The sequence below is a fragment of the Nycticebus coucang genome, chromosome 12 (genome assembly GCF_027406575.1).
Source record: "Nycticebus coucang isolate mNycCou1 chromosome 12, mNycCou1.pri, whole genome shotgun sequence".
Lineage (NCBI taxonomy): Eukaryota > Metazoa > Chordata > Mammalia > Primates > Lorisidae > Nycticebus > Nycticebus coucang.
Genome location: NC_069791.1, coordinates 87,929,894 through 87,937,442, shown reverse-complemented (window position 1 = coordinate 87,937,442; position 7,549 = coordinate 87,929,894).

The window sequence follows — 7,549 nt, the reverse complement described above, 5'->3', positions numbered from 1 at the left end:
TTATCCGCGAGCTCTCTGAGAGAGTGACCTGCTTTTGCTCTCCATTTCTCTTCTTCTTTGAGAGTTTGGGAGCGTTCAAAAGCTTTGTCTTCAATGTCAGAAATCCTTTCTTCTGCTCGCTCCATTCTGTTACTGAGGGATTCTACTGTGTTTCTCAGATCTTTGAGGGATGCAACTTCTTGTCTCAATGTGTCAAAATCTTTGGTCATTTGTTCTTTGAATCCGTTGAATTCTTGAGATAACTTTTGGAATTCTAATTCTATCTTATTTGCTATCCAGATCCTGAATTCAATTTCTGACATCTCAGCTATTTGTTTGTGCATGGGGTCTTGTGCTGTTTCTGCCCCATTGATTCTTGGGGGAGTTGATCTACTCTGATTATTCATATTGCCCAGAGTTTTTCTGTTGATTTCACCTCATGATTGTTTTTCACCGTTGCCTCTGGCTGTCCTTAGAGTTGGGGAGGTGTCTCTCCAAGATTAGACCCCAGCGGGATCACTCTATTGTTGTTGGATCTTTGTAGGGAGTGACCCTGTGTAGTTCTTCTGGGGTTGCTCTAGCTAGGGAGTTCTGGTTGTGGAAGCAGCTCCGGTTGTGACACACCCGGATCCAGCAACAGGGCTGGGGGTGGTGCGCACGGTTCTGGGAGTGCCAGGCGCCCAGTGACTTTGGCACAGAGAGGCCAAGGGTTCAGCAGTCTCTGGTCAGGAGAAGAGCTCTGTGCAGAGGCAGGGAGGGCTCCAAAGGGCACGCAGCTACCAGAGTCCCTGTCCAAATGAACGGGCTAATGTGGAAGCTGGGAGGACACAGGAGGGAGGACGCAGGGTTGCATGGCTCCCGCAGTTCCTGGTCAGGGAATGTGGAGGCCCGGTGGGTGTGGGTCACCGGTCGGGGGTCGCTGCACAGCTCTTATGGAGGTCTGGGCGGTGCCAAGCCCAGGAGTTTGAGGTTGCAATGAGCTGTGGCGTCATGGCACTCTACCCAGGGCGACAGCCCAAGGCTCCAGTGTGCCAAAACCGTCTCACTCTGCCCCTAAGGATTAAGGCTGTAAGGCAGCTCAGTCCCCGCCTTTAGGCTGCTCAGTCAGTAGGTTACTTTGACCCCCCCCCCCGTTCTTTTTTTTTTTTTTTAATTTGGCCGGAGCTGGGTTTGAACCCGCCACCTCCGGCATATGGGACCGGCGTCCTACCCGCTGAGCCACAGGTGCCGCCCGACCCCCCCCAGTTCTTGCTCTGAGACCCTGAGGGTGGAGCTTGCTGGGGCAGTTCTTTCACATTGTCTTCCTGCGCCCAGCTCAGTGGCTCAGTCTGGGGCCCCAGACAATGCCCAAAGTTCTCCACACTCCTGCTCAAGCTCTCCCCAAGACAGTTCAACTGAGTGCCAAGTCCAAGAACACCGAAACAGTTCATAGGTAAGGCCTTTCCGGTTTGCAGTCTCACTGCTGCTTGTACTTATGGTTGCCGGCGTGATTAGGTCGATCGAACACACGCAACCACTTGCCAGTTTTCCACTGGTTTTATCCTCCTCTTGGGGTCCAGAAGTCCCTTGCTGGCTCCCTGTATCCTCAAAGGGATGATTATAGGCAGATCCCACCGGCCAGAGATGCCTGGAGTCTTGTCTCCCCAGACTTGCTGTTCCTAGTTGCAGGGAAGCTGTTACTCGGCCGCCATCTTTAATCTGAAGCCTTGAATTCCATTTGAATGACGCGGAAAACGTGCAAACTTTCACGTGCCCTTAGGAGTCTTGGTTACCTACCAAGTGAGAAGAGAGGGGAGAAAAGGATAGTGACCGGCAGGAGGCACCAAGGAGGCTCCTGGTAATCTGACCATGCTGTCTTTTTTCATATGGATGTTGGTTGCGTAGGCACTTTGTGTGTATTTCAGCAGCCTGCTGAGCCTGCTTATGATAGCCAGGTTACATTTTCAGGAATGTGTGTGTTGTTGCTTAATCACATACCAACTCCATGCTTAGTGACATCACGTTAGCATCTTGGAATCAGTTATGGTGGGAGTGGTGTGAAAATCACCAGACAGTATAAATCAGGGCTTGATTTATAGTTTGTTGACTTCCTAGACTTAGGAAAGTGGTAAAGAAATGTTAATAATGCAAATTAAACTTGGAATTGTTTTCAGTCATAACAGCGCTATTCACAATAGCCAATGGGTGGAAGTAACCCAAATGCCCATTGAGGGATGAATAGATAAACAAAATGTGACATATATATATATATATATATACATACACACATACATACAATGACGGACTATGCTTCCTTAGAAAGGAAGGAAATCCTGTCACATGTGACAGCATGGATGAACCTGATGACATCATGGAAAGAGAATTAAGATAGTCACAAAAGGACAAATGCTGTATGATTCCATTTATGTGAGGTATCTAAAGTAACCAAACTCATTGATATAGAAAGTAGAATGGTGGTGGGGGGTTGGAGTTGTGGGGCAAAGGGGAATTGTTTGAATGGGTACGGGAAAGTTCTAGAGCGCTGTTTCCCAATAATGTAAATGTACTTAACACTACGGAACTGAGCACTTAAAAATGGTCACTATGGCAAAGTTTACAATATGTGTTCTTTAACCACGATACAAAAAAGATTTTTTGAAAAGTGTTGTGTCTGTGAATGGCATAAAAAAATCGAGGAAATATCCTTGGTGTATCTGACTTCTTAACCTCCGTGCCATAGTGTCTTCCAAAGAGAAGATTGTCTAGACACATTTTTGTTCTTTCATTTCTCCAGTACTAAGTAATATTGCTGTGAGTTTTATACATGTTATTTCTATGGAAGCAGGAAACTGATGATAATAGTGGTAACATTTTGCTGGGAGTGGTGGTTCACTCCTGTAATCCTAGCACTCTGGAAGGCTGAGGCATGTGGATTGCTTGAGCTCAGGAGTTTGAGACCAGTCTGAGCAAGAGCAAGACCCTGTCTCTATTAAAAATAGAAAAAATAGCCAGGCATTGTGGCATGTGCCTGTTGTCCCAGCTACTTGGGAGGCTGAGGCAAGAGGATGGTTTGAGCCCAGGAGTTTGAAGTTGCTGTGAGCTATGATGCCATAGCACTCAGAATGAGACTTTGTCTCAAATAAACAAAAAAGATAGTGGTAGCATTTTTAGGATGGTCACTTTTGGGGGTTGTTCTGGAGTTGTCTTCCTTAGGCCCTGGGATTATCTTGGAAACATTGCCTAATCTCGTAGTCTGAATCCCAGTGTTGGCTGGGTTCCATCATAGACCATTATTTGAAATGGGAGCTGGACTGGAGGTGTGTTCTTGGCCATGTGTCATAATGTGGTCTAAATTCAGGCAATGAGCTCATCCATTTTAGAAATTCTTGGAAACAACAGTAAAGAGACACTTGTAAGGTCCCTAAGAGGCTACTCTGAGAGCTCATGGTAGTTGTGTGGACTACAGCCAGAATAGTGCTTATACTTAACTCCTTGTAGCATGGCTCCCAAGAGGTTTGGTTTTAAGTCTCTGAGTTGCCTGGAGAAAAGGTAAACGGTAATATTGCCAGAATCCTTTTCACCTAGGCCCTCCTGGTTTGGGAATTCAGTGTGTTGGGGAAGGGGCTAAAAGTTTGGGCTTTGGCCTAATCGTTTTGTTTCTGTTTTTTCACATTCACGGCTTTGAATGGTTCCTCTCTTATCTCCCTTGAGGCTGGTGTGGTAGAAAAATCTGGAGCTGTTTATACTGTGTGTGTGTGTGTGTGTGTGTGTGTGTGTGTGTGTGTGTGTGTGTGTGTGGCTTAGAAGGGTTTGGTTCCAAGTAGATCTTTGGAGAAAACCCTTTGTCAGGAGATTCATTTTTCCTCATTAAAGAGATCTTGTCTAGAGGATTTAAGAGTGTAAACCTACTTACAGCAGGGGGCAGTAGAGGGTAGCAGTTAAACGGGGGCTTTACTGCTGTAATTGAGTTTGAGAACTGGCTTCCACCCGCAGTTGCCATGCATTTGTGATCACACAACTTTCAATGAGAAACTGCACCCTCAAATATATATTTGTAGGGGCTGTCTGCAAAGTATCCAGCTAAGTAATATGAAAAATAATATTAACAATGGCTTGATATGTTTTGGATGGCCCTTGTGCATATTAGAATAATTATTTATAAGTTATATGCATCATTCAATTCCTAATATTATATATATAATAAAACATAAATTGAAATTAAAAATGGAAAAATTATGAGATCAACTTTATTTATTTTTTTATTTTTATTTTTTTTTTTGTAGAGACAGAGTCTCACTTTATGGCCCTCGGTAGAGTGCCGTGGCCTCACACAGCTCACAGCAACCTCCAACTCCTGGGCTTAAGCGATTCTCTTGCCTCAGCCTCCCAAGTAGCTGGGACTACAGGCACCCGCCACAACGCCCGGTTATTTTTGGCCAGGTTGCAGTTTGGCCAGGGCCAGGTTTTGAACCCGCCACCCTCGGTATATGGGGCTGGCGCCTTATAGACTGAGCCACAGGCGCCGCCTGAGATCAACTTTAAAAATGCTTTTTTGAGGTGTAATTGACAATGAGCCGCTATGTGTATTAAGTACACAATTTGGTAAGTTTTGTATACAACATGACGTTATCACACAATCAAGACAGTGAATGCGTCCATTAGACCCCGAAGTGTCCTTGGGCCCCTTTGCAATTAATTACTCCTTCCCACCTCTTCCTGCTTTCCCATTCCCAAGCAACCAGGCGTCTGATGTCACCATAAATTAGTTTGCATTTTGTGCATTTTTATATAAATGGTATCATACAGTATAAAATTTTTTCTTTTCATTTCAAATTAATATGAAGGTACATATTTTTTGGGTTACACTGTTTTCAGTTCTAAGGTAAAGTTTAAGTTATAGTTGACCCCTTCCCTGTGGGGGGAGTGCATGAATTTTTTTGTTTCACATTTTTTGTTTTACTCAGCATAATTATTATTTTTTTCAGCATAATTATTTTGCCTTTTAAGATAATTATGGATGAAATAAAGTATGAAATAATGACAAAATTAACTTTCAAAATAGTACTTTGTTTGTTCATGGTATAAAACATGTTGCCCTCAGATTGTAAGGTTCGTCTTTATGTTCCAGATGCTAGTTTAAATTTCAATTTAAGTAGAAATTAAATATTTTTAAATTCAATTTTTGTATGGGCAATACATTCCCTAAATGCACCGTGCCCTCCCACCTTCCAAAATAAATTTCTTAAAAACCTTCATTTATTTTCGCAAGTATGAATAAAATCTATTCTTCTGTATGTTTTTGTATTGTTTTTGAGACAGAGCCTCAAGCTGTCGCCCTGGGTAGAGTGCTGTGGCATCACAGCTCACAGCAACCTCCAACTCCTGGGCTCAAGTGATTCTCCTGCCTCCGCCTCCCAAGTAGCTGGAACTACAGGCAGCCATCACAACGCCCGGCTATTTTTTGGTTGCAGCTGTCATTGTTGTTTGTTGGGCCGGGGCTGGATTCAAACCCGCCAGCTCAGGTGTATGTGGCTGGTGCCTTAGCGGCTTTAGCCACAGGCACTGAGCCTGTATTCTCTTATATATGTATTTTTGTATTCTGTTGTATTATTTACAGAAAAGATGACATATTTACTGTCAATGATTCATACTGTTCTACAACTAGCTTGTTTCACTTGATATATCTTAGAGATCGTCCAATATGAGTTTGTAGAATTCTTTTTTATAGTTTCATTGTGCTTCATGGTACTATATTTAATCTGTTGGACACTTGGTTGGTTTTCAGTTTTTTGCTGGAAAAAAACAATACTGGTATCAAATAACCTTGCACATAATTTTTCAGGCATACAAGTGTTTCTGTGGGGTGAATTCTTAGAAGTTGGATTGCTGGGTTCAAGAGTGATCATGTTTGTAATTTTGATAGAGATCACATGACTTCTAAAGGAGTTATGCCAATCATCACATCTCCCTGCAGCTAGGAACTGAAACGAGAGTGCCTGTTTCCTTATAGTCTCACCAGCAGTGTATTTTTCCAACTATTAGGATGTTTTCTCAAATCTCAGAAATGAAAAATTGTATCTCAGTGGAGTTTGAATTTGTGTTTCTCTTAAGACTGAAGTTGAACTGAAGCTAGATGCCTAGCTTTTAAATGTCTTTCTAATTGTAATGGTTTCATGATCATTACTTAATATCTCGAGACGTGAAATAGGCTGAGTGAATAGCTTATATTGTTTTTGTGTGTGTGTGTTTTTTTTTTTGCCTCTGCTGCTTGAATCAGGAATTTTCTGTTTTCTTGAGCTTTCCATGGGAACGGAGATACTGCAAGTGTTCAATTCTTAACTACTGGAGTTGCATTCAATGTGTGCTTATTTAACTTATTTGAATTTGATTATATACCCAGAAAAGAGGGAAATAATAATAATTTAAATTGTGTTATTATGAGAGGCAGATGATTATCCCTCAGATGGCATGCAGTACTCTTTCTCATGATCTTATTATATGATATTCATTATTTAATTAGATGCATGGGTTAGCACAAGCTTGCGGACACAAACCCACATACTGTATTTTATGGCAGTGGGGAATTTTGATTGTACTTGCTTTTTGAATTCTGTGTTGACTTAGGAACTCAATTTCCTACCTAAGCATAGTCCATTGTCCTGGATAAGAGAGCCTAGTCCCTTAATTCTTACCACGTAAGAATTACACAATTAGATGAGATAGTAAGCTAAATTCTTTGTCTTACACATGAATCTTGTAATACCAAGGGAGGAATTGCTAGTTATGTGAAGGTAATTGGCATTGTGTATCTGGTTTGGCTTCTTGTGGTTTAGGGAAAGCAAAAGCAGGTTTCAAAAACACTGTTGGGGTGTGCATTTCTTTCTTTGGGATGACCTCACAGTCCCTGCCAAAGATGAAGATCTAGGTGGTTATGTTTACCCCAAACAGCCAAGAACCTATGGCCACAGCTGATTGGAATAGGCACGGACACTTTACCTCAGTTGAGCTAGGTAGACCTAATTTCTTTAAGATCTGAATCTAATTTCTTTAGTGGCAAGAGAGTCTGGGAGCCCTGGAGCTATTAGACACTATAGAATTTGGGACAGGGTTGATTGCTATGGAACCCCATATCAAGGAGAAGTCTAAGTTCTGAAGGAGACGGACATGAGGAGCCTTTCAGAGGAGACTGATCTACAGAGGAAAAAGAGGAGCTGGGACTATGGGAACACACCACCATGCTGGGCTAATTAAAAAAAAAATTTTTTTTTAATAAAGACCGAGGTCTCCCTATGTTTCCCAGGCCAATCTCAAACTCCTGGACTCAAGCTTTCCTCCCGCCTTGGCCTTCTAAAGTGCTGGGAGTAAAGGTATGAGCCACTATGCCCAGCCCTGGTATTTTTTAAAATACCAGATAATTTAATATTGCACATTACTCATGATTGTTTTTGCATGAATATTAAGGAAACCTCAGAAAATGACATGGGAGAGGCTTCTGGAATTCTGTTCTCTTAAGAGGCATCCCTGTATATTTTCTTGTGTGTGCAAGAACAAATCTGGGGCAGCGCCTGTGGCTCAAAGGATTAGGGCGCTA